At 35.3% G+C, this 21,402-nt stretch overlaps 1 long non-coding RNA gene and 2 pseudogenes across 1 annotated transcript in view; 1 reads left to right on the top strand and 2 right to left on the bottom strand.

Moving 5' to 3' along the window:
- The window catches only part of LOC135362116 (uncharacterized), a 234,641-nt gene that overhangs the window by 95,859 nt on the left and 117,380 nt on the right, over window positions 1-21,402 (bottom strand). The window lies entirely within an intron of this gene.
- On the bottom strand, window positions 5,275-5,637 carry LOC123834651 (small ribosomal subunit protein eS26-like; annotated as a pseudogene).
- Window positions 18,285-18,403, top strand: LOC123835085 (5S ribosomal RNA; annotated as a pseudogene).

Here is a 21,402-nt window from a genome sequence, read left to right on the forward strand (position 1 = left end):
TAAAATATAGATACCCCTTCTGTATCTTTCATCAGGGACAGACCAATTTTAAAGGTATATAGTCCTTCCTAATTTATTTTTTAAGACTTTATTTATTTATTTGATAGAGAGAGCACATGAGCAGGGGCGAAGGGAGAAGGAGAAGCAGACTCCTTGCTGAGCAGGGAGGACCCCGGGATCATGACCTGAGCCGAAGGCAGACGTTTAACCAACTGAGCCACCCAGATGCCCCAGTATAGTCCTTGCTATTTTAAATCAAGGAGATTATTTTGATTCTTCAGTGACTCCATAACTCTGCCTTCTGCCTTCACTGTTTTAAGTTTGTGTATTCAGCATTTATCGTCTTTAGTTCCTTATTATTTCATTAGATTATAAGCTCCATGATGTCAGGAATCTTGATTTACCCTTCACTGTGTCTTACAGAATCTACCAGAGAATTTAACACAAAGTTTTTTGTTTTGTTTTGTTTTGTTTTGAGTAGAATGATCAATTAGATAAATTTTAAAATATAAATAAGTCCTTTGGCTCTGTAATGGTGTACTTGTGTTTTTACTTTTATGTTTATGTATGAGGCTCCCTACCATTTATTTGTTTGATTTTACATTCTAGGGTGTTAGTTTTTGAAGAGGATACTTCCATTCTGAACACATCTATGTTTACTTGATTTCCAACCAGTTAGTTTCTTAAAAAAGAGTCAAAATGCTTGTTATGCTGTCCATACAACTTACAATTAAATGTTTAATTTTTCCCGCTACTTTCTAATTGACAATTGTAGATTTGTGTGGATACAATCTGACCAACCCCATCAGGTTAACAGAGCCATCAAAAGAGGCCTAGTTAGGACCCAGAATCCTCCAAGGCCATTGTCTGATGATTAGCACAGAACAGTTTGTTGCTGATATTGTCAAGAGTCCTCTCCACTCCCTCAACTCAATTTCTCGCTTCATTGCTTTGAACCCCTATGGGGCAGCAGCAGTTTAAGGGATGTCAACAAGAATACTCTTGCTCTCTCAGGAATTCAGCACAAGAGGATAAACAGCTACACAGCTGGGCAAACTAATAGGTATAGAAGTGTGTGACTTAGTGTTTAATAAATACACGAGCATTTTACAAGACCTAGTGGACCTTCCTCGGAATTACTGGATTTGATTGATACATGTAGTGTTTACTTGAGGTAATTTTTGCTTAAATCACAGTTATAGATTTTTTTATTAGATGTGACAAACACCAGGTTTGTTAATTAAGAACCCAGATATAAAGCCATATTTTGTCAAATATTTTTATAAATATCAAAAAAATTTTTAAAAAGAAATTTCAGAGAAACGCCTCAATTTTATTCTATCTTGTATATGTGTGTCAGTGTTTATGAGTAGTTTAGAGTCCATAAATAGACAGAAGGCTCTACATTTATTTTCTCTACTCCTTTTAATATTGATTTGTTTAGATACTGAGCACTGTCTTAGGGGCTCTTCATCCTTTAAATAAGGATTGCAGAACAGCAAACAACCTATGACTTGAGGAGTGGAAATTTATGGAATGCAAATTTGCTATTTCTACTCTAGAGTATAACTAACTACAATTTATCTGGCTGGAGCACGCAGCTATCATATCCCATCATTGAATGGATATTATTTTAATGTCACAGAAATTTTTACCTGAACCCATAAGAGGCTCCAGTGGTTTAAATGAAAATCAGCATGGCTGATTACTACTTCTGCACCAGATCTGCAAAGAGATGATCATGGCCATACGGTTGGGGTTGGGCTTTGAGCTATGAATTGTGGCGTGAGACCCATACTCACGTCTTTCAGAGAGAGTTCATTACTCAAATTTCAAGCACCATTAATTTCTTCCTTTTCACTTGTAACAGTAGTAAAACTTATCCGGAAAGATGCAGGATATATGACTAATTGGAAAACAGGTAAAATGTGTTAAAATCTCCTTGAGAGGCTCTGCCTTGGAGAACAATATTGAAATAAAAAATGAAAGTGACAGCATTTTGCCACTACCACTTCAACTGCTAACACTCCCTTCCAAAAATATAATAAAATAAGAGTGTTGATCCAAAGATATGAAAAAGCATCTATTTTATCAATTCAAAAAGAGTATTTTTCGAACTACAGCTGGTGAATATTATGTGAATACTGTTTTATACTAATTAAATCCACCGGCAGCAACAGATTCCTTTTCTCTGGAATCATTGCTAAAGCCTATTTAAAGTATCGGAACATTTTATGAGGTCAGGAAGAATTAGACTGTATATTTTTAGTTTCCTCACTCCACACGCTATTACCATTACTGATAAAATCACATAGACTACATCTAAAATAACGTAAGGCAACTTACTTATGACTTTTGTTTACTAGTGTGTAGAAAAAATAAAAAAACTTTAAGCTTCTTAAACTACAGTTCCTTCCTCATTTTTAAAACAGTTTTGAATTGGGTCGAGTCCTGAAATTAGGAAATTGCCTAGGACCAGTCTTAAGGAAAATTTTTGATAAATGTAAAGCTTTTCTCTTGCTTTCCTTTCTCTGATACACTTTTCCAGTAACTAATCATTCCTTTCCTTACACAGTTGTTTGGCTTCTCCAAAGCCAGGCCTAATTTCCTGTGATGTGCTCCATTTTCTGAAAGGACCGCTCCTTCCTTCCTTTTGCTGCTCATGACCTTCATTAAAATGTTCATGTTTTGAAAATATGTTTCAGTGAGTCAGGAGAAAAGTAATTGGATTGAAAAGTGAGTAAAAAGTGAATAAATAATCTCTTGAAGTGTTTGAATTTTAAAAAAATTCAAGTCAGTTTTTTTGTTTGTTTGTTGTTGTTTTTTTTTGTACAAATGATCTCTCATCAGTATGGGTAATAACTCTTTTGACAGAAAGTTAAACTAAATTACTTTTTAATGTCCCTTCCTCCACAAGATACCAGAAAAAAAAGTAAAGTGAGCTATTGAAGAGTTTATGAACATAGTTTGGATAGAAGACCAATAAAGCATGAACAGGCATCAATTATAATACTTAGACAACTATCCAGTTGCCTTCTTATAAAACCATCCTTCCCGGGAGCCTGGGTGGCTCAGTTGGTTGAGCAACTGCCTTCGGCTCAGGTCATGATCCTGGAGTCCCGGGATCGAGTCCCACATCGGGCTCCTTGCTCAGCAGGGAGTCTGCTTCTCCCTCTGACCCTCCCCCCTCTCATGTGCGCTCTCTCTCTCTCTCTCATTCTCTCTCTCAAATAAATAAATAAAATCTTAAAAAAAAAAATCCTTCCCTGCCTGATGTTTGGTGATAAAAAAAAAAAAAGAAAATAGGACATGAAATAGGAAGTAGTCAAATTCTGAACTAGAAAAATGAAAGTGAGTAATAAAACTTAGTAAAACTTCATATGAACACAAATAGTCCTCATACAAACAAAACATTCCAGACTTGAATTACTAAGGCTTTGTTTTATCTAGGTTCTAAGTTTGGATTCCAAAGATATGATTTCTGTTCAAAAATATTTAAACATTTCTCAAAAATGTTAAGAGTCCCTATTTATCATATTTTTTCCACACTATGTTCAAGATGTAGAGAGTGATCCAGCTTAATTTAGTGTTAATAGTAGCTTATTCTTATTAATGAAAGTTTTTCATAGTAAGGAAACAAATTCAGGGATAAAAAATAAATATCGCTGCTTATAAGCTTATTATTTAACTTCGCAGCTGTTGTAACACTATATGTAGGGAATAGTGTTACAAGGGAATAGTAAAATTTTGTACTAGTAAATCTGCCACAGATCAGTGATACAAACAGTACATTATAGCTTTTTAGAAATGTGAAATAGCAAACCTTTGACATTACTGATGAATTTTAAAACCAGAGCATTGTATCTCATATAAGATTCACAGTTGAATTGTTTTGTTTATGTATTTTCGAATCTTCCTACCCCACCCCTGCCCATGGTGGCCTGCTAGGCACAAGACGTACATGCTTAAATTTGCATGGAGAAAAGAAAATTGGCAATTTGAAATCATAATTTGCTTTGAATTTCTATTAAACATTGGAATTAAAAATAGTTCCCTATAGGTCTGGGTAAACATTTGGTTTATTAGCTTCTAGTTTTCTGTTTTTGCAAAAAAAAAAAAAATAATAAATCAGTATTCTTTGTGTTCTAAACAATGGATTAGTCATGCATAAAAATACTTAGTAATATATGAGAATTATTATTTGACTATTCCTTGGTGCTAGTTCAAAGTTGCATTTTCAAATACTGTGTTAAGAACTTTCCGGCAAAATTTAACATTTTATTTGTTTGGGAATACTATCACATACTGCATTAGTTGTCAAACCAATGACTTAATCGTTTGATAGTGTTTCCACATCTGTTTTATTGTCATAAATGGTTTGTCCTGTGTAATGCACTGTGTTTTGTCCATTATAAAATAGAAACTACAGCTTTTGAAAGCTGGAACGTCCTAAGATCATATCATATGTGAAGGAGCACAGCTCTTCAGTTAGACAACTTGGATTTAATTCTACTTCTGAATCTTTTGACTATTTACACCTCTGTTTTCAACTGTTACATGAGAAAAATAATACCTATCTTAGGTCTTCTAGTGTTGTTGGAGATTTTAAAAATATATTGTATGAAGAGTTTTTGTTAAGTCCTCACAAAAATTAGCATCAATAATGTCCCATTAGAAATAGAGTATAACAGGAAGTCACTCTCTGTCAGCAATCAGTATTAATCTAGAGCTTACAGAGTGGTCAAGACACTGTTTTACAGTGATGACCAAGGGAGGTGGAGCCTTCCACCAAGAAGCTTACACTAGGGTGAAAAGGTCTAGACATACAGACACTACACATAAAGGTAAAATGTATTTCAGTGAATAACAAATATTATATACTAAATTAAAGAGTGATGTGGCTATTTATTAATGCCTATGAAGTAAAAGTATTACTGTTTTAGATAAGGCCACCCAAGGTATAGCACTTTGCACTTTGGTGACCTGAAATTATACATTGCTAATCTCATCTGTTCCTACATACTTTTACATAAAGAAATGTGTGATTTTAAATTATCTATGACATATCGATGAATGTCATTGTGCATTTTTCCCATGTTTTATAATTGAGGACTTAATGACTTTCGACTCACTGTATCTAATCCCCCAAGGTTAACACACTAGTCCCATTTTACTAAATATCTAGCATGATTAAAATCTTTTATTTGTTTAAAGTATAATCTTCTTTTTATTTATTTTTTTCTAGAACACAGTTTTTCTTCAGTCCTGAAGGACTTAGCTCCTGGGCTTTGGTGGAGGTCATGGGGCAGTCCCCTAGGGCCTAAATCGAGGTGGGGCTGTTGGATCCTTCCATGCTTCAGGAGAGCAATTCCTGACCACGTGGCTGTGATTGGCACATACCTTGCACAGTGATGGAGTTTCACGTACAGCTTGGGAAGCACATAGGCCTCAAAGAAGACTCGTGCTTTGGAAATGCCCCTGATGGCGGTGGCCTCTACTATGGTCTGAATAAGGAACTTCTTAATGGACTTGAGACTTGATCTGGGGCACGCAACGGGCACAGTTGGTACAGTGAATAAGCTACAAGTGGCCAGGACCCTTTTTGGCACGACCATTATTCCCTCATTTCTTTGTCATCTTGGAAGCATGACCTGACAGAGTGATTAAAATATTTAAAATAAAGATTCCTCCTGGATATAACTTGTAATATTTATAATATTTATTGGGGTGATGGCTATGGAATCAGGATTAATCCTCCCTATATCGTTGACCAGAGAATGTTGGAAGACTTTTCCCGAATTCGTTCATTCACATGGTTACATATTTAAGAGGCCTCCTAACTAATAACACCAGGGACAGAAAGAAAAGTGAGGGCCAGATGCAGACATTTAGTATGATTTGTTAGCACCTAAGAAACAGAGACTATAAGAATTCCAGTAAGAACTGGGTATTTACCCCAAAGATACAAAAGTAGGGATCCGAAAGGGTACGTGCACCCCGATGTTTATAGCAGCAATGTCCACAATAGCCAAACTGTGGAAAGAGCCAAGATGTCCATCAACAGATGACTGGATAAAGAAGATGTGGTATATATATACAATGGAATATTATGCAGCCATCAAAAGGAATGAGATCTTGCCATTTGCAACGACGTGGATGGAACTGGAGGGTATTATGTTGAGTGAAATAAGTCAAAAAGAGAAAGACATGTATCATATGATCTCACTGATATGAGGAATTCTTAATCGCAGGAATCAAACTGAGGGTTGTTGGAGTGGGGGGTGGGGTGGGAGGGATGGGGTGACTGGGTGATAGACACTGGGGAGGGTATGTGCTCTGGTAAGCGCTGTGAATTGTGCAAGACTGTTGAATCTCAGATCTGTACCTCTGAAACAAATAATGCAATATATGTTGAGAAAAAAAAAAAAAGAAGAAGAAGAAGAAGAAGAAGGTAGCGGGAGGGGAAGAATGAAGCGGGGGAAATCGGAGGGGTAGACGAACCATGAGAGACGATGGACTCTGAAAAACAAACAGGGTTCTAGCGGGGAGGGGGGTGGGAGGATGGGTTAGCCTGGTGGTGGGTATTGAGGAGGGCACGTTCTGCATGGAGCACTGGGTGTTGTGCACAAACAATGAATCATGGAACACTTCATCTAAAACTAATGATGTAATGTATGGGGATTAACATAAGAATAAAAAAAAGAAAGAAAAAAAAAAAAAAGAATTCCAGTAAGAAAAATATGATTTAAGTTGACCAGAAATGAGATCACCTGCCTTCTAGGAAGATTCATAGCCTGTTGCTACACCTAAAGAATATGCTTTGGGGACCTAATGAGTTAATCCTGGATAATTCATGCAAAATAAATGAATAAAAAAGGGAAATAAAACTCTATACTGTGTCAGTTGATAAATTGTTCAACAGTCCATCTGAAAAGAGGCATACATATAAATCAACTGGAATTTGTTATACCTTGTCTTTAAATGTGACTTTATAGTATATACCCAGTAAATTATAAGTGATGTCGAATGTGATCTATTTGTAAAATTTTTGTCATAACTTAAAAAATAAATCTAATGTCATATGTATTTTTACATTTTTTATTTGAAATAACATTTTTGAGATGGATGAAAATATATAGCATTTTTCTTAAATTTCTCATTTTGTTATATTAATTCATCCTTTCCTCATACAATTTTTATTGGTCATTCAATTCTTATTTGTAAAGGAAACTTCCCTATTAGGATTTTTAGAAACTAACATCAAAAAAAAAATGTCTAAAATTTTGCCATTCCTCATGTGTGTTCTTGAAAGTCATTTTTGCAGGCTCAGCCCTCCACTTGCCAAAGGAGTTGTACCCTAATAAATCGTATTTTGTGATTATAATGTGACAGAAGTTCAATACAAAGAAAATTTGAGCCTCATAAAAATCAAATCTGTAGTGAGGAGATGAAGATAGCCTTGTAAATGGCTGTACACACAAAAAAATGTAGAGTTGGAGCACTTCAACAGCCTTTTTGACTCATTTCTAAAAGTAACTTCTTTGCCAGTTTCCTCAGCAAAAAAAGGAAGTGCATATTGTAGGGTTGGGGCTTTTTTTCCCCACTAATCTAAAATCAACTATTTAAATGATTTTGCCCCACTTTGTCCCCCTCCGTCCCCCATTTTAAAGACAAAGATTTTCATTTTCACTTACATAATAATAATGGCAATGAACATAGATTCTTTTTTAAAAGGAAACATATCAGCTTTTTCTGAAAAATAAAAACAAAAACCAAATAACTCTAGTTAGAGCCCAAAGCTTAGTAATAGATAGCAAAATCAACTATGAATTAGAAAACCCCATTTTTATTCTTCAACTCTTCATTTTTTTTACTGTCTCTGCAATAAGAATGAAAATATCCAGTGTTGGACAATTGCAAAATAGACTAGCGTTCTAATGATTTATATAATGCATATACCCCCCAAATGTTGAGACTGAATCCAAAAGGATAAATTGATAATTTTGAAGATGTAAAAAGATAAATGCTATTTTTAAAACATTTTACTTATTTGTCAGAGAGCACACAAGTGGGGAGAGGAGGCAGCAGAGGGAGAAACAGGCTCCCTGCTGAACAAGGAGCCTGATGTGGGACTTGATCCCAGGACCCTGGGATCATGACCAGAGCTGAAGGCAGATGTTTAACTGACTGAGCCACCCAGGCGTCCCAAGATAAATGCTATTTAAATAAATTATATATTTATATGCATTTATGAAACCCATTACTTATGCCCCAGTTAATCCATGGGGTGAAAATGAATTTTTACATAAACCATTTACTTAATGAAATGTTGTACATCTACTGAATGAAGTTCCTGAAGTTAAGATGTCTATTTAACTGATGCGTCAAAGAGATGCTATAAGGTACATTTCTCTTTCTATGGGGGTTCTTGAGCAAATCTTCTGCACATTGATACGGTTGAGATATTTCATTCAAAAATAATATTGTTTACCATCATATAACGTACTTGTGGCTTTAACTACCACCACAAGATATGACAATATGTCCCAAAGAAAACAGGTCAGAAAATGTGCTCTATCTCAAACACCCTTGTGCGAAGGGGAGGGTGGCAAGAAAATAAAACTTCAAGCACCTCTTCTTCACTCTATGGGAGTTACTGCAAAATACCAGGGATGATATAAATAGTTTGAGTCAAGAAGCTTCATAGAGCACAATGTGGCCTTGTAAATTATACTAATGGGGTGACATGGTAACAGAATGTCGATGAAAAAGAAAAAAAAAATAATTAAGAATCAGAATATCAAAGATGGAATTCTTTAGCAATTATCTAGTTCAACCTGCTCATCTGAAAGATGCAGAACCCGAAACCAACAAAGGAAAATGGAATCTCATCATCCCCTCAAGAATAGTTACTATTTTATTGACCATTTATTATGTACTAACCACTTGCTAAACGCTGAACACAGCCCTGTAAAATAGGAATTTTATAGAGGAGAAAGCTGAGGCTCATTAAAGATAATGTAAGCTGTCCAAGATCACATAGAGGTTATGGTACGGTTAGAACTTCAATCTGGTCCTGCTTGACTCCAAATCTTATAGTCTTTTTATAATTCGGTTATAATGCAAATTTCTATAGTATTCCAATCACATACCTCCTTTGCCACAACGCTAAGTGACACACATTGGTTAATGTGACGAAGCCGCCTGACTCATACTTGGGCTTGGATACTAATATGAGTAATTTTCTTCAAAAGCCACAGTCAGGTGAGGGGTATTAAACAAAACAAAGAAAAAGAAAAGAAGAAATTGAACACAGACATTCAGGTAGTAAGCAGAAATCCTGTCATTTACTGCAAGCTTATTTTAAACAAAATTGCCATTATGTATTAATTATAACATTATACCCATATAGAAATCAAATACAGTGACATTCTAGCTCTGCTCTTCACCAGATAAACCTCTACATTTTATCTCACTGATGGATGCTGAAACTGCTTTCTATTAAAACTAGGATCTTTACCTTTCTTTTGTTTGTTTTGTAATTTTTCTATGGGAATTTTAACAGAATCAAAGCATATTTAGAAAGAGTAAAGTCTATGTCTTTCCTATGGGTAAAAATGGTTTAGTTATTTCTCATCAAAGTTGAGTGAGATCAGTCAGATTGTCTCCCATTTGCTGACAAGAAAATGGAGGCATTGAAATTCAAAGAATCTTACTATCTAATAGCTCCCAGAGACTTTAAAGGTTATTTAATCAGCCACCTTATTTTTTGGATGAAGAAACAGGCTCAGAGTGATTAACAAATTATTTTCACTCACAATTATAGTTAGTGATAGAGTTATGAAATGACTGTTCAGCTTTTTTTTTTTTTTAAGATTTTATTTATTTATTTGACAGAGAGAGACACAGCGAGAGAGGGAACACAAGTAGGGGGAATGGGAGAGGGAGAAGCAGGCTTCCCGCAGAGCGGGGAGCCCGATGTGGGGCTCAATCCCAGGACCCATGGATCATGACCTGAGTCGAAGGCAGACGCTTAACAACTGAGTCACCCAGGCGCCCCTGACTGTTCAACTCTTTTTTTTTTTTTTTAAGATTTATTTATTTATTTATTTGACAGAGAAAGAGATAGAGAGAGAAGGAACACAAGCAGGGGGAGTGGGAGAGGGAGAAGCAGGCTTCCCACCAAGCAGGGAGCTCGATGTGGGGCTTGATCCCAGGGCCCTCGGATCATGACCTGAGCTAAAGGAAGTCACTTAACGACTGAGCCACCCAGGCGCCCCATAACTGTTCAACCCTTAACACTCAGTCTTATCCTGTTTTCATTGAGCCATCTTCCTCTCCATTATATTATAATTTCTATAAAGCACTCTTAAAAAACAAGAGTTTAAATAATGAAGGAAATAAGACAGATGACCGGAATCCAGAGAATCAAGGTATTCAGTCAACAAGCAATGCCATTTTGCAAAGTTTAGAATGTGGCTAATTAGAGGTTTTATAGACAGCACTTCCAGGGTGAAATAAATTGAAAGTTTGCAATACTATGCTTGATTCTGACATTGATCACCCAAAGTTAGCACAGACTCCACAAGTTAGGGGCATGGTCCCCAACAAGACTGCCCTTATGTCAGCTACAAGTTTGGGGATCTCTTGTCTACTTGCATTTCTGATTAACTGCTTACAAATTTGAGGCATAATTGATTGAATTTTTGGCCACATGACTGAACTCAATCCCCAGACCCTCTCTCCTTTCCAGGTGTCAGGAGATCATGTTACATGAGGCTCAAACCCCAAATCTCTAACCACATAATTCTTTTTGGTATGACCAGTCGCTATCCTGAATCATTGTTGGCATAAATTCAGGTGTGGTCCAAGGGCCCATCACCAATAAAAAGACATTCCCATATCTTGGGAAATCCCAAGGTTTAGAAGTTTCCTCCAAGGAACCATGAACAGAGATCAGACAAATTCTTTATTCTACAAAAAGGTGTACATATTGAATTAAGGGGGTATGTTTTTCTTGCTCCCAAAACCTACCATGCTGATAAGACAAACTATTTGACCCATTGTAGCCCTAAATAAAGGATAAGTACTGCTCTCCAGACCTTGTGTAATTATGTATACAATAAGTACCTTTTTATTATTGCCAGTCCAAAATTGCAAACACCTCAGTAAATTCCTTGAGTTTCAATCTTTTAAAAAACAAGATGTTAAGGAATGGGGAAGTAGTTTTTACTACCAGTCACACACATCACTGAAATAACCAAGCACTTAATAAACACACAAACAGCCCTTCAACCACAAACAAATCTAAAGCCTAAATCTGACAAAACCCATTAGCGGAGAATATTGTAATAATCCTACTAATTAATGGACTGCAAAAGGCTTCCAGATGGCATAAACAAATGCACTTAATTATGGTCCATCATTCTTGCTTGTACTTAGAACCTCCAGCATTGTAGGACAATTCTGAAATTTATATAGTTATGAATTATTGTTGTGCCATATGGAAATGCAATTTGATAGAATTGCACATTTAAAAATCTACTTATTCAACACATAACTTTTAAAATTTTTGTGCTTATAAAAATTTTAAGTCATAAATTTCTAAACCAGAATGTTAATGGACTTTTTAATCTTCTTGCACAAATTACTTATTCAAGAATCATGTCATACTTAGTAAATAAAGAGTAAATAGCAGATTCATTTATAGAACTCCACAGTATGCTCACACACACACACACACACACACACACACAAAGGCAAAACAAAACAAGACTAAAAGCCAAAGGATCTCTTTTAATTTGCTTGGTGTGATCAAGTAAATGTGTTTTTTCCTTGATAACACCTATTTCTCATGTTACATCAATTGTCATTGTTATTAATACACCAAAATGATTCTCCCCCAAAAAAGCTGTGGATTTCTATGAGGGCCAATTATCTTTTAAATACATTTATTTAAGATGTTTTAGTAGCATCTGTGAAAATAAAATATGGTGAAAAGAAGTTTCTGACTTTTTGGTATTTTCTTGTTAATCTCTTATAAAAACCAATCTGTAATACTTCATTGGAATGATACATGAGGAATGATAGTGTTCATCATAATTATTTAGAAATACCATTTGTACTAGTGTTATTGGGCCACCTGACTGGAATAAAACAAATGATACTTAGTGCATCCTCCAGTCATATCCAATTCTACCACCATTGGTACACATGAGACAGGCAGAGTCCCGTGGAGAAGTCATAAGTAGGAATAAGCCATCAAAGCATCCTGTATGTACAGATACTTTCCCATCTGCATTTTGATATTATTCATTATTACTCAAGCTTAGTATTTTAAATGATGTTTGAGATAAATCCAACATCCATTTAAAACAAGGCACTTTGTAAGTTATCTCAGGCAACCAGTATAATTTGAGATCATTAAAAACATTAGATGGCCATCAGGGAAATGCAAATCAAAACCATTTCACACCCTCTAGGATGAATATAATAAAAAAGACAGACAATAGCAAGCATTAGAGAGCATGTAGAGAAATTGGAAGCTTTATACAATGTTATTAGAGATGCAAAATGGTTCAGAGAAATACTTTGGAAAATAGTATAGCAGTTCCACAAAAGCTTAAATGAAGAGTTATCACATGACTCAGTGATTCAACTCCTAGATATGTATCCAAAAATAAAAAGATATATCCACATAAAAACTTGTAAACAAATGCTCATTACAGTCATAACAGCCAAAAAGTGGAAAACCCAAGTGCTCATCAACTGATGAGTGGATAAATAAAATGTGCTATACTTATACATTAGAATACTACTTGGTAATAAAAAAAAAATGAAGTACTGATACATGCTACAATATAGACAAACCTTTAAAACATACGGTAAGTGAAAAGAAACAAGACACAAAAGAACACATATTACATGATTCCATTATCTGAAATGTTCAGAATAGGACAATTTGTGGAGGAAGAAAGTGGTTGCCCAGGGCTGGAGTAAAGTTAGAGGAATAAAATGACTACCAATGCGTTTAGAATGTCTCTTTGGGCTGATAAAGAGGTTCTAACATTGATTGTGGTGATGATGGTTGTACAACTCTGTGAATATGCTCAAAACCACTGAACTGAACCACTGAACTGTGTGAATTGTACAGCATGTGAATTATATCTCAGTAAGTTTGTTATTTTAAAAACTTACAAATATTTCTTACAATTTTCTTTTAGAATTAATGTGCTTAAAATTAATTGAAGTTCTGTTTCACCTTCTCTCAGAATACATTTTAATGTAAGAGGCAAAGTATATAATGAATCAAAAGTAAGAGACAAGTGATCGTTAAGGTGGTATTAAATAATGAAATCCTAAAATAATAAAAAAATGGATAAAAGAATCATTTTAAATAAAAATTGTCACTGTATAGATGTGGATGAGGATAAAGATGAAGCTACAGGATGAAGCAAATGTAACTTCAGTTACTTTAATATTCTGTAGTGCTGTTGACTAAAAATGGAAAATCAGATTTAAATGAATCCATTTGTGGTTTGGAGATAGAGTGAGGGGAGTAGGCATATAATCAGGAGCTCTTCCATTTATTTAGAAAACTTAATTTTTAAAAAAATTTTCTTATTTTTTTTCCTTTCATAACTTAAAACTTTAATCAAAATTTTATCTCTTTTCAAGATCTCTCAACTGCACAATTTCTTTTACTCACTAATATCTACTGAGGCACATACTGACATACTAAACGATAAGGTGAGTATTTTGTAGGTAAGTATTTATACACTATTGTACATTGTTCAGATTAAGTGAAGAGACTCTTCCAAGATCCACATGCAGAAAGAGGGACAAACAAAAGCAAGGAAAGAAGATTCTGGGAGGGATTATCTTGTGACGTGAAGGGAAGGAACTACTGATATAGGAAAATCAATAGGAAATAAAAATGAGAAAGTATAAATAAACCAAAGTAGATAGGCTATGTCAACACCAGAGATGGAAAGAGAATATCTAACACAAATTTGTGCTTATTTTGTACAAGTAACTTTTTGAAAAAATATTGTTATGAGATCATGTATTTTTATCATGAAACATCAAATGTTGTATGTTTTATAAATGTTTAGCAACAATTATTTAATGGGAAATATATATAATGATTAATATCAGGGAACCACTAAATCTTTTCCTACATCTTCAGCCTCCATATCATCAATAGGCTAAGCCTTTTAATCTTCTATACTTTTTTATACTTCCAGGTATTTACATATACCAGGAAAAGATTTAGAGAGTAATATTCCAATTATTTAAGCCAAGATCAAAGAAATTAACTTATTTTTAGTTCTTCTTTATAGAGCAATGTATAAAACATGATATATTAATGAATGATGCTTTTTTAAGATTGAATAAAAAATGAGTTAAATAGCTTTGGGTAATTTTTTTAAAATGTATAAAATTAAAAGGAATCCTTATATTTCTAACGAATTTGACCAGTAGGTGTTTTTAGAATAAAATACAATGTCTTGATTTTACCATGTTTACTACAAAGAGAGCTAGAAGATTTAAATACAGGTATATGAAACATACACTTAACAGAAAATACCACTCAACTTTATATATTCTTATATTTTCTTACATATCTATTTTATATCATTAGTTTGCTCTAATCTTTACCATTAGTAGTAGATATGTCATACTAATTTTATTTTGTAATCACTATTAGCATATAATCACATATTTATCATTTGGGCCTATGAATAGGTTTTGTTCTTTATTAGCTTTTATTTGTTTGTTTTGGCTTTAAGAAGAATAAAAAAGAATGGATATTGAGAAATTGTCTTCAAGATCTTCAATGTTTTTAATTCTTTTTTCTTTAAATATTTTAATTTAACAAGCAGCACTTTTTTAATTTAAATTCAATTTAGTTAACATATAGTGTATTCATCAGTTGCATACAACACCCAGTGCTCATAACATATAGTGTATTCATCAGTTGCATACAACACCCAGTGCTCATAACATAACACCTCCTTTATGTCCACACAATTATCCCATCCCCCAACCTACCTCCTCTCTAGCAAACCTCAGTTTGCTCTCTATAGTTAAGAGTCTCTTATGGTTTGCTTCTCTGTTTTTATCTTATTTTATTTTTCCTTCCCTTCCCGTATGTTCATTTGTTTTGTTTCTTAAATTCCACATATGAGGGAAATCATACAGTATTTGTCTTTCTCCGACTTATTTCACATAGCACAATACCCTCAAGTTCCATCCACATTGTTACAAATGGCAAGATTTCATTCTTTTTGATGGCTAATATTCCATCGTATAAATATACCACATTTTCTTTATCCATTCATCTGTTGACGGACATCTGGGCTTTTCCCATATTTTGGCTATTGTGGGCATTGCTGCTATGAACATCGGGGTGCATGTACTGCTTCAGATCACTATTTTTGTATCCTTTGGATAAATACCTATTCACAAGCAGCACTTTAGTATTTTCAAGCCCTTTTTGCCTTTCTTTTCATATAATAAATACATATTATAATCTGTCATTGAGCAAAACACTTTTTTTTTTAAGATTTTATTTATTTATTTGAGAGAGAGAGAATGAGAGAGAGCACATGAGAGGGGGGAGGGTCAGAGGGAGAAGCAGGCTCCCCGCCGAGCAGGGAGCCCGATGCGGGACTCAATCCAGGGACTCCAGGATCATGACCTGAGCCGAAGGCAGACGCTTAACTACTGAGCCACCCAGGCACCCCGAGCAAAACACTTTTATAGGTATTAGAAACCTGAAAATACACTAGTCAATAAATCTAATACAAAACAAACTGGTCAAAGTGATTTTTTTTTTCTCAGCCACTAACTTAATTCCTTCACTTCTATATTCAATCTATCAATATTTCCTGTGGGTTCTATTTTCAAAATACAGCCAGAAGGTAGACATTTCTTACCACCTAATACAAGCTGCCATCATACCCAGTGTGAATTACTAAAATCACCTTCTACACTATGTAATCTTTACCCTCATAGTAATGATTTCTTTATATTTAAATACAAGTCACATAATGCCATTTTTCTTAAAATCTTCCAACTACTTCCCATCTTTCAATCTTCCAGCTATTTTTGAAGGGAACATGGTCAAACTAAGGCACTGAATTTTATTCTAAAAATTCTTAAAGGTCAAATTTGTTAGAAATATCAGAAGAACTCCTCTTAATTTTGTACACATTTGGAAAATTCCCCAGTACTATTTAACTCATTGTTTTATTTGGTCCTGAAAAACACCACTCATTAATGTTAGCTCTTTGCCACGGTATACAATGTCCCAGATGACATGGGCTTGTTCACATCTTTTTTTTTTTTTTTTTTTAAGAGAGAAAGAGAAGGTGGGGGAGGGGCAGAAGGAGAGAGAGAGACTCTTAAGCAGGCTCCACACCCAGCACGGAGCCAGAATGTTGGGCGCAATCTCACAACCCTGAGATCATGACCTGAGCTGAAATCAAAAGTTGATGCTTAACCAACTAAGCCATGCACCAGCTGCCCCTGGGCTTGTTCACATCTTAGACCACCTTTCTTTTGGCTCCAGCCACACTGGACATGCTGGTGTTTCTTCAATAGTTCAAGTGTGTGCCCTTATCAGTTTTCATGACTTCTTTCTCTATGACCTAGAGAGCATTCCCTCTAGATCAGTTTATTATCATTTCCTTAGAAAGGCCTGTACAGACTATCATTCTTTCATTCAAAAATATTCATTAACTTCTTTCTGTGTGCCAAGCACTATAATATGTGAAAACATATCAATTTAGTTACTTCCTGAAGCTTAGATTCTATTAAAAATGATAGTCATTTAATAATTCTCCATAGTACTTTAGTTACAGTTTCGTTCTTGGTAATTCCCAAATATTTAATAGATGCTATTTTTTTTGCAATATGATTTCAAAATTTTAAGACTAATCAGTGTAAGCAAGAGTTTGATTCCATTTTTGGTGTTTGACTTCTGACATTTTTCATGCACACCTTACCTTTTCTCCCTTCCCCCAACATGTGTGCATAGTGATAAGCCTCCCTTGACTGTACAGGAGAAGTTCAAACTATGCAAACACTGGCCTTCTTGGCACCTTCAAACCTCAATAAGAAATAGAGCCACCTGCCTGCAAATCCACTCCCCCTGCCCCTTTTGTTTCTACTTCAAGCCAAACTTGATCCCTTCTCCTTAGAGAATTCTCTGGTTGTTTGCTATATTTCTTTTACTTTGTTTGTCCATTGGTACCTATGTGTCCTTCATCCCAACCTCCATAAATTCTGTAGAGGGGTGCTGCCAAACATCCAGCAGAGGATGCTAAGTGTCCTAATAAAACAATTGACACTATGAGCATGATGCAATGGCAGTGTTCACTGATGTGATGGATCTTTAGTTTCTCTCTCTTGATTTACTAACTGGGCCGATTACACACAGTTCACTGGGATTAAATAGGGTCAGTTATTGCTGTGCTTGTATATCTGTGCTCTGGGTTGTGCTTCTTTATGTTTGTTTGGCTAGGTTTTACCTGTCTTCAATTTTTCTAGCCTGAGCTTGCCCTATGAGTGGGAAAAAGTGGCAAAGAGCCTAATGTTGAGTAGGGATAGAGAAGCAAAAGGAAAAGGAGGCTGAGTTGCTTAACAAGCATAGTGTCATTGTGGTGTGTCTAACCAGGCACTGACTCCTGTATTTCAGGAATGGTGTGCTTTAAATGATAGTGGGTCTCCTAGGTGGCCATTAGTTATGACGTGGCATCCATGTATGGGATTACAAGGTCATATACTGAGGTCGCTATTCCCCTTGATGTCACAATATTTTGATCCATGCTTGAATTGCCCCCAAAAAGAAAAAAAATAATAAAATAAAAATTTCTTAAAATATATGGAATGACAAAGGCATAGGTAAAATCTCTGTAAGTAAAGAAAAAAATTGTGATAATGACCCAAATTTGGTACTGCCAAATAAGAATCCTAGGGTAAAATACAAAGTTTAGGATGATTTGCATAAGAAAAGAAAAAGAGAACAATTGGCTTTATATCTAAAATTCAAACCAGACACAATAAATTACCTATAAGTTTAGGATGTTTTACATAATAAAGGGGGAGCAATTGGTCTTACATCTAAGATTCCAGCCAGATATAATAAATTACCTATAATTAATTTTTAGTCCTAAGGGTATATCTTATTAAATAGGACTCTTTAAATTTGCCATAGCAACCCCACAATAAGTAATAAAATCTACCAAATTATAACCCAGGCTATAAAACTCTAAAGGGTCTACGGCCATACCACCCTGAACATGCCCAATCTCGTTTGATTTCAGAAGCTAAACAGGGTCGGGCCTGGTTAGTACTTGGATGGGAAACTGCCTGGGAATACTGGGTGCTGTCGGCTCTTGGGAGGCCTGGGTGGCTCAGAAGGTTAAGCGTCTGCCTTTGGCTCAGGTCATGGTCCCAGGGTCCTGGGATCAAGTCCCGCTTCGGGCTCCCTGCTCCACGGGAAGCCTGCTTCTCCCTCTTCCACTTCCCCTGCTTGTGTTCCCTCTCTCGCTATCTCTCTCTCTGTCAAATAAATAAATAAATAAATAAATAAATAAATAAATAAATAAAATAAAACTTTCTAAAGGAAGGAATAATTAGCCCAATGGTTTTTCCCCTTTAATAGTCCAACTAGGACAAAATAAAAATGAATGTTACCTGACAATGAATTATCATATAGATGCTTTCTATAAACTAATTTCAAACATTATTAAAATAACAAATCCATTCAATTGGTCATTGGAAAATACTCTGCAATCATATTTGGCTAACATGCTCTGTTCAGTGGCTCTTTCAATAGTCTTCCAGTTGCAATTTGCATTCCCTTTCAAAGGAAAATAGTACACCTTGACTTGGCAACCCACAAAACCTGAAGAGTCTACTACACATCATACATAAACGATGAAGATAAGACCTCCATCGCATCTAGTTGTCCCTTCTTGGAATACAGGTATGACATTTATTGATAATACTTTTTCTATACACACAAACACAGATATTTAGAAATATATATACACTGTATGTTTTAAAGACACTTGTAAAAGTAAAAGAATATGAATTATTTTTCTCTAGTGGTATTCTGGTCAAATCAAGTAAGTAAAAACCAAATTTCTGACTTGGTATTTCTTTAATTTTGGATTGAAGTAGTTTTTAAATTAAGTTTCATTGAGATGAGCTCAGTTTTTCCTTCAAAATAATGACTACCCTGCAATGAGTTTTACTGAGTTGACAGATGTCTACAATATGCAAAACCGGATACATACATAAACATTTAAAACTTCTATAGAAGTGCAATTGGAGCAGAGAAAGGAAAGAAAATAAAAAATAGCAGATTATTTCTTATTAAACTAATCCAGAAAGGGCATGAATTATATAACTTTAGGGTGCATTGACCCTAGATTAATGGAAATTTATTCACAAAACTCCCTAGGAACAGAGTTGAGCACATACTATTTACATTTCTCATTTTACATATTGTAAGTTTATACATGTCAATAAGTTATATACTTAAAAGACCAGCAGGCAAATTGTTAATAAGAAATGATCTTTTGATCTTGTTTTGATGTTTAGTTACATGTGAAGAAATACAGGAATTTAAAATGTTTATATCAAACCCAAAAAGTTACCTTGCATGAGGCAATAGAGACTACAATTATTAACATATTGATGCTATAACTCTAATTTAAGCTAAAATTATTACTTTTGTTTCTATTGCAAATATTGTCCTTATTATTCTTCTTGACGTTGAGGGGGGTCTTCTGTACTAGTTCTTCTGGATGTGAAACAATTCAGGAAGTCATTTTAAAGACCATTTCAAACATTTTCCCCAAGATGTTTTTTAAAGATTTTATTTATTTGAGAGAGCAAGAGAGAACGAGTGGCAGGGAGTAGCAGAGAGAGAGGGAGAAGTAGACTCCCACTGAGCAAGGAGCCTGATGTGGGGCTAGATCCTGGGACTCCAGGATCATGACCTGAGCCAAAGGCAGATGCTTAACCACCTGAGCCACAGAAGCACCCCTCTCCAAGATTTTTAAAAACACCTCTAGCTTTTCTCCTAACTTTAGTATTACCTATAATATATCAAAAATTTCTTCCTTACAGAAAAGTTATCAAATGAATGGAAATATATTTTAAATAAACTCTTCAAATCCCAATGATGTTGCAATCAAAGGAGTACTTGTTGTATAAAAAGCTTTGATGAGACCAACATATAATAAAAGATGGGATTTCTGTTTGCTTGTTTTTATTTAAATTCAATTAGTCAACATAAAAGATGTTTATAAGTACATTTCTATCTTGTCAAGAGATGAGTAATACACTAACTTTAAAATTGATCTATAAGTCAGCAAAAACACTACAAGAAGTTGGTCTTGAAATCATTGATTATTGATACTTACCTTTGATACCATTTCAATTTGTTAAAGTATGGTTCTAATGACCCCAAACCTATGAACTTGATTTTGAAAATTAGAATGTGAATTACAACTTCTTACCAGCCACCTTGGGAACACAAGTAGAGGTGGCAGTTGCTGCTTGAGGAAAAGACAGAAGATTGTTATCAGCTTTTTGTAATCTACTAGGAGGTAACCATCTCAGAAATATCTCATTTCTGAGGGGGTTCAAGATAGCAGTGTTGGAAGACCCTGAAGTCACCTTTTCCCTCAGACATAACAAATTCACAGCTATGTATGGAATAATTTTCCTATTGAAAAGACCTGAGAACTAGATGAACAGCACCACCATAACAAATGAGACACATCAAGAAGGGTAGGAGAGGCAGACACAGCCTTACCCGGGATGCCACTCCGGAAATGGTAACCCCACAAAGTGGAAGCAATTCCCAAAATATGGAACACTCCCTCAATGAATTGTCCCCTATACAAGTAACCCTGGCCCTGGAGGGCAGTACTGGAAATATTAGCCCACAAAAGAGCTAGTTTTGAAATTCAACAAGGATTAAGACCAAGAGAATTGCAGAACTAAAAGGAACAAAGATCTCGCTCTTATCAGCCTCACACACAAACCTACTTGCCCTGAGATCCAGCATAAGATCAACAGAGTGAAAATCACCTAGATTATACATGAGGGAAATCCACTTACTAATTTTAAAGTGGCTACTGAAGAGGCAGGTACATGCAGGGAATTTTTTCAGGGATAGAAGTGCTGGTGGATGCCATTTTTGCAATTTCATCCTAACTTGCTAGTTACAGAGCATATAGGCGCCACTTCCAGTGCCGTCTCTTGAGTCTGCTAGTACCAGAGGGCATGATCCTGACCCTGCACTACTGGTTGAGCACCCCATGCGCTGCCCACTCAACACAGAGACTGAGATACAGCCAGATGGGGAGCACCCCA

Source organism: Mirounga angustirostris, unplaced genomic scaffold (genome assembly GCF_029215605.1).
Source record: "Mirounga angustirostris isolate CCGP_5_RB_7025 unplaced genomic scaffold, mMirAng1.0.hap1 SCAF_1, whole genome shotgun sequence".
NCBI lineage: Eukaryota > Metazoa > Chordata > Mammalia > Carnivora > Phocidae > Mirounga > Mirounga angustirostris.